Raw genomic sequence first — 17,485 nt, forward strand, 5'->3', positions numbered from 1 at the left:
TCCATTAGCCTGTCCATGGACCAGCCTTGACTTTGCTTAGGACCAGATTATTGTGCCCATTCACTGCCCTTTTACCCTTGTCAGGTACAACCCCAATTGTGTTAATAATTCGGTGAAGTCTATGAGGTGAGTCCACCATGGAGTGGGAAACGATGCCAGTCTCCAGGCTGTGACTGAATCACTTTTGCTTGTACAGATCTATTTTAGGATATTACAGGAAACGTGTTTCTTTGGCTTAATATTTCGTTACACACCCTGCGCACAGACTCATAGCTCAGAAATTGTGTTTTCTCCTCTGCCAAATGGTCATAAATCCAAATGGAACCTTGCCGACAATATTGTGTAGACTGAGGATGTATTTCTGAGTCTAACGGCGGACTTATTACCCTGGACTGAAATGGGTTTCAGAGACCCTAGGCCCCAAATCGGTGTTCAGTACTGCGATGGATATAGAAGTGAAGAGTGGAGGAATAAGATTCCTTATTCTAAGCCAACAATCATATAGACTTCAAAATTCGTTTCAAGCCTGATTCGACCCAAATTTTCTAAGAGTTTTGGGCCGCTCCCAAACTGAAATTTTTAGGAATCGTCACCCACGACACACTATTATACTTTGGGGTGCACGCAGACCCCAGGGTATAATAAGTGGAGGCCCAGGGAAACTTTGTTTCCTTTAGGGTAAGTTCACACGCCGTATCCGCCTCAAAATCCTGACCAAAAAGACGGCTCCCATTGAAATCAATGGGAGTCGGTCAGTTCTTTTTTCCGGGAGCCGGTTTGTTCCAGCTCCCAGAAAAAGAAGCGAGGTGCTCATTCTTCAGGCCGTTTCGCCTCGCGATTCGGCCTGAAGACACTCCCGACTAGGCCCGTTCTTTGGGCCTAATCTGGAGCAGAGTGCGTGACTGGATGCTGGTGCACTGCACCAGCATTCAGTTGCGGCTACCCAATTTTTGGTCGGGAACCTGAGGTGGCCTCCATGTATGACGTGGCTACAACACAGCTGCTAAATAGCAAAGATGGTACAGTTAGGGCCAGAAATATTTGGACAGTGACACAAGTTTTGTTATTTTAGCTGTTTACTAAAACATGTTCAGAAATACAATTATATATATATATATATATAATATGGGCTGAAAGCGCACACTCCCAGCTGCAATATGAGAGTTTCCACATCCAAATCGGAGAAAGGGTTTAGGAATCATAGCTCTGTAATGCATAGCCTCCTCTTTTTCAAGGGACCAAAAGTAATTGGACAATGGACTCTAAGGGCTGCAATTAACTCTGAAGGCGTCTCCCTCGTAAACCTGTAATCAATGAAGTAGTTAAAAGGTCTGGGGTTGATTCCAGGTGTGTGGTTTTTCATTTGGAAGCTGTTGCTGTGACCAGACAACATGCGGTCAAAGGAACTCTCAATTGAGGTGAAGCAGAACATCCTGAGGCTGAAAAAAAAATAAAAAATCCATCAGAGAGATAGCAGACATGCTTGGAGTAGGAAAATCAACAGTCGGGTACATTCTAAGAAAAAAGGAATTGACTGGTGACCTTGGGAACTCAAAAAGGCCTGGGCGTCCATGGATGACAACAGTGGTGGATGATCGCCGCATACTTTCTTTGGTCAAGAAGAACCCGTTCACAACATCAACTGAAGTCCAGAACACTCTCAGTGAAGTAGGTGTATCTGTCTCTAAGTCAACAGTAAAGAGAAGACTCCATGAAAGTAAATACAAAGGGTTCACATCTAGATGCAAACCATTCATCAATTCCAAAAATAGACAGGCCAGTTAAATTTGCTGAAAAACACCTCAAGAAGCCAGCTCAGTTCTGGAAAAGTATTCTATGGACGGATGAGACAAAGATCAACCTGTACCAGAATGATGGGAAGAAAAAAGTTTGGAGAAGAAAGGGAACGGCACATGATCCAAGGCACACCACATCCTCTGTAAAACATGGTGGAGGCAACGTGATGGCATGGGCATGCATGGCTTTCAATGGCACTGGGTCACTTGTGTTTATTGATGACATAACAGCAGACAAGAGTAGCCGGATGAATTCTGAAGTGTACCGGGATATACTTTCAGCCCAGATTCAGCCAAATGCTGCCAAGTTGATCGAACGGCGCTTCATAGTACAGATGGACAATGACCCCAAGCATACAGCCAAAGCTACCCAGGAGTTCATGAGTGCAAAAAAGTGGAACATTCTGCAATGGCCAAGTCAATCACCAGATCTTAACCCAATTGAGCATGCATTTCACTTGCTCAAATCCAGACTTAAGGCGGAAAGACCCACAAACAAGCAAGACCTGAAGGCTGCGGCTGTAAAGGCCTGGCAAAGCATTAAGAAGGAGGAAACCCAGCGTTTGGTGATGTCCATGGGTTCCAGACTTAAGGCAGTGATTGCCTCCAAAGGATTCGCAACAAAATATTGAAAAAAAAATATATTTTGTTTGGGTTATGTTTATTTGTCCAATTACTTTTGAGCTCCTAAAATGTGGAGTGTTTGTAAAGAAATGTGTACGATTCCTACATTTTCTATCAGATATTTTTGTTCAACCCTTCAAATTAAACGTTACAATCTGCACTTGAATTCTGTTGTAGAGGTTTCATTTCAAAACCAATGTGGTGGCATGCAGAGCCCAACTCGCGAAAATTGTGTCACTGTCCAAATATTTCTGGCCCTAACTGTACCTAAAGTAATATGACAAGGATAGAGGGGTCTCTCTGTCACCACAATGGTACCCTCTCGAATGTTGGGTTTTTCAGTGAGTTGCCATAGTAGCTGGGGGTCTACTATACCCATATCCGTGTTCACAAACTGTATTATATGGACCTCAATTCTATGGGGCCCATCATGTATCCTCCGTCTGATGTCACATGCCCAGGATTCACCCAAATCATAGGCCTCAGTGGTAACGTACACACCTCACGAGGCTGTAGAGGACACTTGAGGAAAAAAGGATGCACAGGAGAGGTGAGTATACCTGTTTGTGGTTTTTACTCACCTCCGCTGGTACCACACAAGTTTGGCTTCTACCTGTTGGTTTATTCCAGCAGGTAGCAGACAATATTTTACTCACCATTCTTTGCTTCTGTCGTGTCTGACCTCTGCTTCTGCCTCGAGATTGTGGTGCCCTCTGGAGGAAGAAATGGATGCCAGACTGGACAGGAGAAGTGATTGTTCAGTAAAATATCGGCTGCTACCTGTTGGAATAGTCCAATAGGTAGCAGCCTGCTCTCAGTTTATGTCTGGAGGGGCCATTTGAGGCGTCACCTCAAGTCACCCCATGGCAGGTGCGACTCCGTATATGACCCCACACAAATTCCCTGTGTGATCCTACTTGCAATGATACACCCAAGCCCTGAGTTCCATCCTCCACTGCAGTCTATTGAAGACCAGTTCTAATATGTGAGCACAGGGCACGAGACTTGAGAATCTACAGCTAGAAATATTTGGCAGCTGGCAGAGGTTCTTCATTTCCTTTGGAAGTAAAGAGGGTGAATGCCGCCAGACAATTCCTGAGGTGTAGATATTCTGACATGTTAACGCTTAGGGTGCCAGTTGCTACAAATACATTATTTAGGCATATTTTTCATGTGAAAAAGTAGAACTAAAGTTAAGGGCAACATCAGCATATTGGATAAAGGGGCTAATAAAGTGCGGACACTGATAGCAGAGGGCCCTAATGCAATAATATACAGGAAGATTCACTCAGTCCCGGATATTCTATCATAACTCTCGCTAGGACAAAACATTCTGAACAATGCAATGTGGTCTTCAATAGATGGAGCTTGGAACAAGATTGAGCTCCTGAACTGTGGTGACATAATACACGTGTAAGTTTTCCAGCCCTTTGGCCTGTTCAATAAGATCTCCCAGTCTCCGGTGCTAGTTGTCTCAGACGTTTTGCAGGCGACTGCTCCAGACAAAGTTGGAAGAGATTGATTGTGCCCATCAACATATTCAGACAACCTCTGCCATGAGAAGGGATCAATGATTGTTTCTGTATCATCTTCTGAATAATACTCTTTGGAGGTACGTCGCCATCTATACACCATCAGTCTGCTGCAACAACATCACGGACACTCCAGTGACCATTTGGCTCAGGAGGGCTGAAGACCATTAGGATGTGACCTGGAAGAATACTACGCCACCATCAGGAACATTGCAGAACTTCTCAGCTCTGTACCAGCCTAGGAGAAAGGTGGAGGATTTAGTTGAGTCATCTGTTCTAGCCAACGTGACAAGTGCAAGTTCTACTACTACTACTACCACCACCACCACCACCACCACTACTACTACTACTACTACTACCACCACCACCACCACCACTACTACTACTACTACTACTACTACTACTACCACCACTACCACTACTACCACTACTACTACTTCTACTACTACTACTACTACTACTACCACTACTACTACCACTACTACTACCACTACTACTACTACCACTACCACTAATACCACTACTACCACTCCCATACAGTGGGTTCCCTCCAACAGGTTACTGCTCTTAAACATCTAAGGCCCTATAATCATAGTCAACGTAACATAGAGAATTCATTGATCCTATTTATGAATTGGCAATTCTCAAGTCATCCGTATAAATTGAATTTACTTGTTGCACTCTATTAATGCCAGACGGGGTGTCCTTGAGCCCACAGTCTTAGATGCTACACAATAGGCCCCCAAACACAGTCTTATATGCTCCACAATAGCCCCCCATGCACACACAGTATTATATACTCCACAGTAGGCCCCCTACAAAGTAGTATAAGCTACTCTGGGGCTTTACATGGACTTTTAAGATAAGATAATCCTTTAATAGTCCCACATTGGGGAAATTTCAGCATGTTACAGCAGCATAGTAATACAGGTACAGGATAATACAGAGTAATATATTACAGACGTAGACACACATAAGCTGAGAAGAGAAGATATACTAGGAGTCCATAGCAGCTAAGGAAAAACGGAAGAGAAAGAGGAAGACCTCATGGTCATCGTCATAATCATTAGATCTCTGTGCGGAGTGATCTACGCTTGGTCTGATGTAGATTATACAGCCTGGTTGCGGTTGGAAAGAAGGACTTGCGATAGCTCCTTCTCACACTTGGGGTGGAGCAGACGGTCGCTTACAGTACTGCCAAGTCCCATCAAGGTCCCATACATGGGGTGGGATTTGTTCTCCCTCATGGAGGCCACCACAGACAGTATCCTTCTGTCACCCACCACCTGTACTGGGTCCAAGGGGCTCCCCAGGACAGAGCTGGCCCTCCTGATCAGCCTGTCAAGTCTATTTCTGTCCCTGGATGATATACTGCTCCACCAGCAGGCCACACCGAAAAAGATGGCTGAGGCAACCACAGAGTTGAAGAAGGCCCTAAGAAGTGTCCCCTGGACTCCGAAGGCCCTCAGCCTCCTGAGCAGGTAGAGTCTGCTGTGGCCCTTTCTGTGCAGCGCCTCCAGGTGGTCAGCCCAGTCTAGTTTATTATTGAGGAGCCCACCCAGATACTTATAGGTCCTGACTATCTCAATGCATGTCCCTTGGATCTCCACCAGGGTCGGAGCACCTCTCCGTTTACTAGAGTCCACCACCATCTCCTTAGTCTTCCCAGCATTAATCCTGAGGTGGTTCTGCTGGCACCATTCAACAAAATCCCGGTTTAAGTCTCTGTATTCCCTATCATCGCCATCAGTGATAAGGCCGACTATAGCAGAGTAGTGCTTATAATGGGAAAGTCCAGGTATGTCCTGGGAAATATCAGTACACACGTGTGTCCAGAAGCATCTGGTGGCGGCACTTCTTTGTTATGGTTTGTGCTATATGACTTTAGTATAGGGGTCCTCAGCCTTACAATTATTGCTACGCACTGCAAGTACCTCATCTGTGAGTTTTTAATTTAAACTTTCACACCATATAAAAAAGTTTGCCTACGTCTGCCTTATAGCTACACCCATGGTCCATAGCTACACCCCTGGGATTGTTCTATATTGCAGTAATGATGTCATTGCTGCATTTTCACTACAGTATTAGAGGAAGCAGAGTCATTGTCACGCAGAGTTATTATCATACAGAGTCATTGTCATGTCAACAGACAATTGGTTTCACTGTATACATGCAGTAAGAATAGGATATATACTCGTACATGGTCTACCAGAGGAATCATAAAGAAAAGGTAATATGCATTAGTGATAATTCCACTAGGCAACCTGTGCAAACAGTCCTGATGTTTAGGTCTGAAGGTCAGACCCTGAGCAAACATCAGATTACTTGAGTGAGAATACAGTATGTAGTCAGCATGGAACCAAATGGTATAGAGGCTATGTGAAGTGCTGTAACACCTCAACATCCATTGTGGTAGAGCCAAGGCTGGTGTCAGCACCCAGGGAACCCGGGCAAGTGCATTACAATGGGCACTTCCATCAATACAAAGGTAAGCACTTATTGCATTGGCAAGGGCCCAGGAAGAGAGAGGTGAGTACATACCTCATTACTACTCACCGTCCTTAGCTCCCTGACTCCCCGACCCTTCTATGCCCTGCATTGGCACAGGTTATGTATGCTGGCACCTGGAGCAGAGAATGGAGTGATGAGTCTGGAGGACTGAGTGGTAAGTAATGATGGAATATATAGTGAGCATCCGTTCCCTGAGATCCCACCATTTCTTATATTGTGTGGGATCATAATAAAACCATTATATCGTGCGGGTCCATAAGGGGCACAATGAGGCTTTGTTGACCAAGGGCTCACACAAACCTGGACCCCAACATGGGCAGAGCACACATTCTGACCATGTGGGAGGACGCCATTCCAAACCATTCCTTTTGACAGAAAGTCTCTATACCAATTGTCTCCATATCTATAGCCAATGTTAGATAAAGATCTGACCACGAGACCGAAACATCATGACTGTCTAAACGGATCACAGTTATCACAAGTAACTTCCTATACAGAATATGGGCACACCCACCTGTAATGGCATGATAGGGTTTGTTGTTATCCCTGTACACACAGGACAGGTCATTAATAGGGTTTATAAGGTTATTTTTATAACCCCGTATGGGTGCGGCCGTAGGCTTCAGTGTCATATTGCTAGTAGGTTGGAGTTTGATAGCATGCTAGATTGTGTTATCTTATTGCCTAAAGTTGTTATATGACATGTATTTTATAGGCTGATACCCCAGAAAATGGAGATGAGTCAGTAGGATGCTTACTAGCCGGGGACTGGAGGGAGAGATACTGGTTGTACTGGAGTTACTGGTTGTACTGCAAATAAGTTACTAAAGAGTCGCGTGTCCATTGTCTTTCTTTCACATTACATCTAAGTGGTCGTAAATCTTGACCATCAAGATCTAACTAGAGGTCAAGAAGGAGAGTGCCAAGAGGCTGGAGTGCTATAGGGCTGATAAAGTCTGGCACTGAACATAGGAAAAGGTGGCAAAGTCCGAGGTGCACAGAAATTTAATAAGTGGTTCTTAGAGAAGGGTGTGGGCTACCCAATGGAGGAACAAATCAAGGACAAAATGTTCAGAACCTCTGGCATAATAGTGAGGTTTTACACCCATAAGTGACTTGGAACTGTGGAGGAGAACGGGACAACGGAACATCAGAGATCAGGAATGGTGGAGGATATAGCCTTTTGTGAGGAATGAATCCTGATCAAAGAGTTAAATTTGAAAGCAGGAGAGATGTGAAGAACATCTGGATGCGGGGTACCCAAAGCTGGTGGGTATCTGGTGTGCAACAAATTCTGGATGAATGGGCGACCAATAATTGCCTGGAACATCTGCATTTCTTGAGTTGTATGAACAAGTAGAGGCGGTGACATCAAAAGAACCTGGATCTGCTATAGTGGGTCCTACAGCTGCTAGAGACATCACCCCAGAGATAAGTGAAGGACATGGGGATGTGGTCTCCCTCCCCACCTTAGCCAACCCTAGCAGAACCTATGCAGGTAATCACTGCTGGGGGCCTACTGGAGCACTCCACTTGAAGCAAATTAGTTAGGGGGTCTGACCTTTTGAAATGGGAATCATTTTGGAGTAGAAGACTCAAGCAGGGAATAATGGCAGGGTATAGTGAATGGACTGTGGTTAATCTGCATCATGACCTCTACTTTTCAGTCATTGTGCAAACCCAGACTAACGTGTACCCACCAGCCATGGTGCGGATAGGATCTGGGCCTAACTTCAAGGAGTGAACTCAAGTGACCATTGTCCCGTTGGCCTTATCTGCATGGGTTAAACTTTTTATTAAGCTTATCTCATTTATGCTGTATATGTAGATCCAGCTGTTTTCAGTTCCTGGGGATGGGAACCATTAAAGGGGCTATCGGTGTAAAGGTGTAGCACAAACAGTGGCCACCTTCTCTAATCTCTAAAATGAACCATCCAAGTTCCTTGGTCACTATGTTGTGGGTTCGATCTCTGGGTCTCCCAGTAAACAGGAAAATGGGCCTGAAAGTCCATAAAACTGTCAGAACCCAGCAATGGATAGAGGATGTGTCTTTAATGGAGCATCCTCTTAAAGGACAGATTGGACCCCAGGATCAGAGAGGTTGCAGTGAGGTAGTGCTGGGCGACACAACCTGGGGGGGGGGGGTTCATTTTAGAGGGGGTACAGTGGTGGAGCGCATATCCTTTCATGGTAAAATCTCATTAAGCAAAGATCAGACAAAAGTAAGCACTCTGTCTTGTAAGTAGTAAGTGCCACATTCCAGGCATACCTCCTTTTGTTCCTCCTCCGTCTCCTCCCGACTACCTCATAGGGAAACAGGTTCAACATTATTACATTAAAAGACTGAACCTAAACCTGATTCGCTTAAGTTGTGTTCACTGGACCTTTACACTTAAAGGCGATGTGCCATCAAAGACACTTGACAGATTGCTGTACGCAAAAGTACCCCTGAAGCCTTCTTATGAATGGAGCACCTGCGCGCTTGTGTGACCGGCGCTCCATTTACTTCTATGGGACTTCGACCACTGCCGGAGTTTTTAGTCTCGGAATCCCCATAGCAGTGTTTGGAGCACGGACACTTATTACACTGGCGGTCTATTTATAAGAAGGCCCTAGGGGGACTTTTGGTTGCCCCATTCTTCTGATCACTGGTGGACCCAGCAGTCAAACCCGTAGAAATCTGGGGATATGTGTCCTTATAGGCACAACCCCTTTAAGATATTTGCTGAGTCACTTAGCAAATAAATGTTACCCCTCGGAATACCAAACGCAATTGCAAGCGGTGTACAATAAAAGCACACGGACCCCATAGACTATAATGGGGTCCGTGTGCTTGCCGCACGCTGCTGCACAAATCATGGGAACTGGAAAGTAGGTTGTGAACTACTTTCCTGTCCGCATGATCCCTGCGGAGATCTGGCGGCAAGCACACGGACCCCATTATAGTCTAACGGGTCCATGTGCTCTCATTGCACACCGCTTGCAGTTGCGTTCAGTATTCCGTTCAGGGGATCCACATGCGGACTCCCCTGGACGGAATACAAACGCAGATGTGAATGAGGCCTTACCGGTCGTACTGCAGATAAGTTACGAAAGTGTTAACCAGCTTGTCCCATGTCCAGTGTCTTTCCCCTGCCATAATTATGTTGCAGTGTAACTTTATTGAGTATATTCCGCGCCACCCATCCACATGGTCCACAACTCTTAATTAGGCTCCATTCCCACGGAATAACGCGCCGCGCATTCAGACACGTATACACATGTCAGAGTGTGAGAGCGCAGAACACATCCCATTCACTTCAATGTGTGCCGGCTTACGGGCGCTACACATTGAAATCAATGGGAGGCGTTTTAACCCATTGATTTCAATGTGTAGCGCCTGTGAGCCGGTACACATTGAAGTGAATGGGATCTGTTTTGAGCGCTCACACTCTGACACGTGTATACGTGTCTGAATGCGCGGCGCGTTACTCTGTGGGAACGGAGCCTTAAAGTCCCATAAGTATTGGACCCCCGTAACAAGTTCTAATCACTTCCAAATAGGTTTGTCTTTGGCTGGATTGTTGCAAACCAATTTTTTTCAGAACCTGAACCCTTCGAAGGACCCTATAGTAGACTGGTCATCCATGAATAACCGCCTACAATACGTGCCGTTGGAGACTACATTTTGCCAAGTGCTGTTCCCCTTTAATACATTGACCCGGCAGACTCCGTGCAGTGTTTTTCTACTGAAGTGACTATGTGCTTCTACAATACTTCTTTGCCCTTATTCAGCTCTTTTGTTGTAGGAATGACATCAACATCCTGAACTCGAGCAATGGGAGACTTCTGGCTGAGATCTTGGGCGGTTCCCGTAAGGAAGGGGAACCTGCTGACTGATAATGCGCTCTGCTCCAGTTATTCTCATGATGTTATGCAGGACACTCCTGACTTTGTATATAGCTTGTATATTAGGAATTGAAGATCCAAGCCAATGCAAAAATGTGTACAAATAATTTATTTATAGATATAGGAATTCAGGGGTCGGAAAAAATGCAACTAAGGCTGGGTTCATATCTGTGTCTGAGTCTCCATTGGAGACCCCGTCACAAAGACCGCTGAATATCGGCGGAGAAAAAAGTCCTGCATGGAGGACTTTTCTCTCCACCCCTTTCACTCTTGAATTAGCACCCGGTGGACCCTAATATAATCAATGGGGTCCATCAGTGTCCATGTGTAACTGATGTAGTAGCAGTCTGCCTATGGATCTATTGGGGGATGTGATCGATGGGGAGCCTAGTTGCATTAATATTCGTTCACGTGAATGGGACCTATTGCCGTTGGCATTGACCATCAAAAAATTAGGTCATGCTCTATTGTTACCCGTTTTCAGGGATCCCTGTATACTACAATGTTTGTGGGGTCCATGAAAACAGGCAGCCCTCAGTTGCAAAACAGCTGTGAAAAAAGGACAGTTTGCAATGTCATTTGTATGAATGTAGTCTAAGGCTGGATTCCATAAAAGACTCAACAATACAACCTCAATAAGCAAGAATGTGTAAAAAAAAAAATAATCAGAGCCCTCTCTGAAAAATGGATGACACTTGGCCATCAAAAAATGGACAAAGAATGGATCCAACAACGGTCATTGAAAGCAGATCTATTCAGAAGTTTTTCATGGTTGAGAAACAGGAATGCCTATATAGCCCAATACTACTCTCTGCTACCCTACACACATGCTAGTGTGTCTGAGTATACACATGTAGTCAATAGGAAGAGGGGAGTAAAAGGATGCCCTGAAAACAAAGGATTGGACCCCAGCAGCCTGATCCTTCGTTCTGTCAACATCTGAAAATTAGGACACCCTCGTGGACATTATATAGTTGTTTGATAGGGTTGAGCGATCGTGTTCGGAAAAGATCGGATTCTGATCGGCGATCGAGAAAATTTCACGATCGCGATCGGAATTCCCAACACGATCTTTTTAGGATCGAGATTGGTAGTATTTCCCAAAATGCTTTGCTTAGCCTTCACACTGAGTATATAGTGTATACTCAGTGTGAAGGCTCCGCTGCAGTTCCATAAGAATGAATGGAAGCAGCCGGCACACAACTTTAACCCCCTGTGCGCTGGCTGCCTCCATTCATTCTAATGGGAGACTAAAGTAACATCTCTAGTAGCTACTTACCTCCAGAGATGGCTGCTCCGGTACCGGTGTTCTTCTTCGCCTCGCTGCCGCTCCACGCTGCTCTTCTCGCCTCGCTGCCCCGCCTCCCAGGTTAGTGTTTAAAGAGCTAGGAAGGCGGGGCTTGTGGCTTAGGAGAGTGTGGGCGGGTACAGGGTCGGGAGACGTGATGTCTCCCCTCCCAGTACCCGCCCACACTCTCCTAACCCGCCCACACTCTCCTAACCTGGGAGGCAGGGGGCAGCGAGGCGAAGAAGAACACCGGAGCAGCCATCTCTGCAGGTAAGTGGACACCAGGGGGGGCTAAGTAACCAGAGAATTAATAACAAATCCTCTGGCTACTTAGAGATTCACTACACAACGTGGATTCTAACAATTAAAGCATTCACTTGTTAGATTCCATGCTTTTAAAATCCGATCTCCGATTAATAAAAAAATCCCATTGACTTACATTGGGATCGGAATTGGGATCGAGATCGGGTTCGAATGAAAAATGATCTGAAATCGGATTTTAAAATCGATCCTGAAAAGTCAAGATCGGCTCAACCCTATTGGTTGATCAACTGCTATTTTTGCTGAAAAAGGGTTCATCTTCTCCTTTCTGAAAGTGGATGGCTGTGTATCTTACATCTCTTCATTCCAGCTCACCAGAGGGCAGGGGGAATAAATTTACAATACACGGACTGTCGTACGGAAGATCGTCCAATACGAGTGGGTTGAGGATTATTGGTGGGCCCTCTTGGGGTCACATTTATACAACTGTATAGGCACGTGTATCGATGGAGTGTATCAAAAGTAGTGTCATCCTAAACAAAGACACATGGATGGTGGATACTGTATTTTATCAGATACAGATATTTAGATCTTGTCGGACATCTTCTAAGCCAATGGCAACAGAAAATCCAATCCATATAGATGCCTAATGTCTAATGGTAGAAATACTAAAGGTTATACAACCTAAGAAAACAAGGGGTTAACTCAGTCATTGTATAGGATTAATATAATGGTGCAAACCATATTCTGGGGAGAAATACAAGATAATCTAATTTGAGATAAACTTTCATTATTTTTCTAATATCTGGAGAATTTCTGAGCTCGGATTTCTTAAAAGCTTCCTGACTTCAGCCATCGATATTAACCCGGCTAATCCCCAACCTTTGCTCTAAATACAGATTAAAAAAATACATTTTACGCAATTTTCTATTCTTGACACTACAATGTGATTCTTAGGTCTTAGTCGAGCTGCGATAAGAGTCCATGAAATCCCGGCTGATGTTCCTGAGTGCACTCTACTGAAATATGATGGAGAATAATGCCATTACTAAACCTCCGATGCGCAATAATTGACCCTTAACTACATCTATTCCTAATTATCGGGAGTGAGGACAACAAATGGTCGTGTAATTCATCGGATACATTTCACATGAGACGCAGCTTCTGTATTATAGGACAGTAATATGATTTTGAGTCACAGCTAAAATCACATCAAATGCTTCCGCCAATAGACAATCCTCATAACGTGTTCTGGGAACGCGGCCAAGGAGCGCGAGTGTCACTCACTACATGGCAGCCGCTATAATGGAGGACTAAGCCGCTTCATAAAATATGTAGACCAGAACATGGATTGAACCATAAACTGTGCAGCTAAAATGTAGCTACTCTAGATATATACCGTATGGTGCGGAGATGAAGTCAATATAAGAACATCGATTAATGACCAAAAAGAGTCTACTGGAGGATTGAGAACTCCTTTCAGTAATATGCATAAACATGGTTGGAGGGTTTGGTGGGGCATGTACCACTAGGGCTGGGTGCAGGGGCGTAACTACCACCATAGCAGCAGAGGCCGTTACGAGCCCTAATTACTTGCCGATCCTGGCTGGGCCGGGATCGGCAAGTGACACCGCGGGCCCCACAAATACTATCATTATACTCAGGGGTCTTTGCAGACCCCCGAGTATAATGATTGGCAGACCGGGAGAGGTAAGGGAACGTAACAAACACAGTTACTTACCTCTCCACGATCCTGCCAGGCCTCCTTCATACTTGTCTGACATCTCTGACGTCACATGAACTCGGCCTGCTTCCCGGGTAATGTGATGTCTGACGTCAAAGAAGAAGGACAGCAGCGGAGAAGACAGCGTAGGAGCCGGGGCCAGGTAAGAAACAGTAATTTTTTATGTTTTTATTCCCCCGGATCTCCGATTATTATACTCTGGGGTCTGAAAAGTGTAATAATTGTTTATGGGTGTCCACTATGGGGTATAATACTGTGTGCAGGGGCCACTATGGGGGATAATACTGTGTGCAGGGGCCACTATGGGTTATAATACTGTGTGCAGGGGCCACTATGGGGGATAATACTGTGTGCAGGGGCCACTATGGGGTATAATACTGTGTGCAGGGGCCACTATGGGGGATAATACTGTGTGCAGGGGCCACTATTGGGGATAATACTGTGTGCAGGGGCCACTATGGGGGATAATACTGTGTGCAGGGGCCACTATTGGGGATAATACTGTGTGCAGGGGCCACTATGGGGTATAATACTGTGTGCAGGGGCCACTATGGGGGATAATACTGTGTGCAGGGGCCACTATGGGGGATAATACTGTGTGCAGGGGCCACTATTGGGGATAATACTGTGTGCAGGGGCCACTATTGGGGATAATACTGTGTGCAGGGGCCACTATGGGGTATAATACTGTGTGCAGGGGCCACTATGGGGGATAATACTGTGTGCAGGGGCCACTATTGGGGATAATACTGTGTGCAGGGGCCACTATGGGGATAATACTGTGTGCAGGGGCCACTATTGGGGATAATACTGTGTGCAGGGGCCACTATGGGGATAATACTGTGTGCAGGGGCCACTATGGGGGATAATACTGTGTGCAGGGGCCACTATGGGGTATAATACTGTGTGCAGGGGCCACTATGGGGGATAATACTGTGTGCATAGCTTACTAAGGGACATAATAGAGTGTGGAGCAGGGGGTCGGTTGAGGTCTTCGGCGTTGGTGTCGGTTGGGGGGGGGCATGTCAAAATTTCGCCACGGGGCCCCGCCATTCCTAGTTACGCCACTGGCTGGGTGCCATGGGGTGAAGGTGCATGAACAAACCTCTATGCCTTGTCTAGGATAATGGGACCGGACCCCAGAATATCAACTCAGCCCTGTAGACAGATAAGTCAGGGTCACCTGAATCAAGTGGAGTTTACCCCTTGCGAATCACTGCCTCCATTTCCGAAATATCACTGTTTTTGTCAACATGCAAATGAGATCTTTGAAGCAACACGGGTGTTGTCGCTTACCACTTTGGAGCAATGAGAGCGCCACTATTGCACCAAGAGGCTAATTTGTGTGTTGACAAAAGCAGCAATATTTCTGCAATGTAGGCAGCAGTTCATACTATATGATTCAGGCGACCCTAACCTAGCTATCTGCGGAGATGGGATTTGTGCTGGATTTTGGTGACTCTTTTTAAGACCCGCCTGAATTTTTGCTCCAGGAGAAGTGGTTACCATCGGAGTTATATGACGTCCTCTGTATCTCCCAATGGTCACTGCAAAATATAACCTTTCTCTGCACATTATTTCTTCTTCCAAGGAATCCTAAGAGCCTGCAGTTTACACAATAATGTCTGATAGGACGGCAGGTTGTTCCAGGAACACGTCCCCAGTAGGTTACCAGGTGATCTCAGTGATACAGACTTTCCGCTCACCGAATGTCACCAATCCATGACTCACAGACGGACCTTATCATTACCAGAGTCATATGATGTGGATACAACTGTAAACATCTCAGGTCACTGAAGTGCATCGTCTGATGTCAGGTTATCTCTTAGACGGAAAGTCTACTCATAGATTCCAGTTATATAGGCTGCCGTGTGAAACCATTCACCATTTCCATTCATTACTGACAAATGATCATAAAATGCAAAAATAGATCAGCTGGTTCTTCTACTCTTTTCTAAGTCGGTCATGGATGGGCTCATAGTGGATGTAACTGGCTCAACCAAGACTCCAGTGGTGCTGTGAAGAGGGGCCTGCAGTGTAGAAGATGCCCCAGGGGAACTTCTACGTAATAAACCTCCATGACCCTAATGGTGGTTGGAGTGACCTTGATGGTGAATGCAGCGTTGAGGGCTCTGAGGACAAGTTGAATGATGTAATAACTCTACCACTGAATGGGTGACTATTTTTAGGAATATCACAAGGTGCCAGGAGCCTGAGTGATGTTGCTCAATGTCTCTGTTGCTGAGTCAGTCTTCTCTTCAAAAATTTACATCAGGTCTCTCAAAAACTACAGAACGCCTACAATGCCAAGTTCTGTGTTGCAATTTATAAAAAGGTGTCCAATATGGTCTTTGGCTCCTAAATTAGATCATAGCTTTGAAGTCCATTCATACTTACCATCACATGGGAAGAATATGCAAATCTGACTTCCATGATGTAATTAGGATGTTAGTGTGGACACCAATAGAGGGCGCTGACTGAGAAGTGCACGTCTATCTTCCATGATGTCATTAGGAAGACAGAGTCTCAGTCAAACAACCCTATAGAGGGCGCTCCCTTTAACATCATGCCGACCTTCTCAAAGGCCTTTGTTTGCAATGATGTTGGGATTATACCAGATACAGTCTTCTCAGCCAAGGACAGCTGTTTCAATGTATTTGCATCTCATCAGCTTGGCGTAGAAAGGACTGCTCTGGCAGAGGTGAGAGGCTTAGACAGGGTTGAGGGGATATCGTCACTCCATAAGGAGAGAACCAACATTAAGGTGTGTGGAGTCTTATTAAGCCATGAGCAAAGGAACATGGGAAGAATATGCAAATCTGACTTCCATGATGTAATTAGGATGTCAGCGCCAGTGCCAACTTACCATCACAGTCATTGCTGTAAACACACAGTCCATAATATTAGCATGGTGATGGCCCACGTCATGAGTCACATGGGTTGACATAGCTAACAGGTTCTCGGCCTAACTAAGCTCCATTTCTATAACTGGGAAGGTAAAGAGAACTGTCACCTCCCCGCACTAGGACGTCCTAACTCTAGGGCTGCACCACATCCTCGGCTCAGCCAAGTGGTTTGTCCATATCAAGTTACAAGCTTCCACTTTAGACCATGAAAACTATATTTTGTACTGGAAAATATCTTTTTGTGTATGCCCCGATGAGCAGTCGGATTTACATTGGAGCCAAATCTTTACGTCTGTGCTCTGCTTAATAGAGAACAAGAATTTATCATGGAAAAAGTTGCCTTGTAAAAACAGACCGGAGATGGACAGTACAGATGAAATACCGTAACACAGGCTCCGCACAGCAGCTAGTGTGTCCTCTATGGGGAATCCTAACGTTTGGTCTGTCCTACACAGAGGTTCTTCACCTCAAATGACATTGATATAAATCCAGATTGTTTTTCATCATGAACACTTCGTCTTGTAGATAAAGGCTGGGTGTGAATGAAGACATATTGGACCAATGCCCACAATTACAAATAATAACCTAGAGTAACGCAGAGAGGTCGTGTGTCTCTTGGCTCACTCTACGAGGAATCACGTGTATAGTTAATTCCATGCTCAGTATGTCTGCAAAATGCTAGATGACTCAGACACAGCAGATGCGGCCCAGGTCATAGGTCTAGTCAGGTGGTCAAAGAAGGGTCATCCTAAAGTAAAGCATAAGGCCCATTTTGGACGGTGGCACGGTCAGCCTGCTGCACAAAGTCAACACATCTTACAACTAAACCATTTTGGGACCTACAGACCAGAAGATTTGTTTTATCTTTCTGCTTCCCTCTATTCCAGTGCTTATTACATTTATAAGGCTTGTGCACCAGAACTTATTTTTGTTGT

The sequence above is a fragment of the Leptodactylus fuscus genome, chromosome 1, assembly GCF_031893055.1.
Source record: "Leptodactylus fuscus isolate aLepFus1 chromosome 1, aLepFus1.hap2, whole genome shotgun sequence".
Lineage (NCBI taxonomy): Eukaryota > Metazoa > Chordata > Amphibia > Anura > Leptodactylidae > Leptodactylus > Leptodactylus fuscus.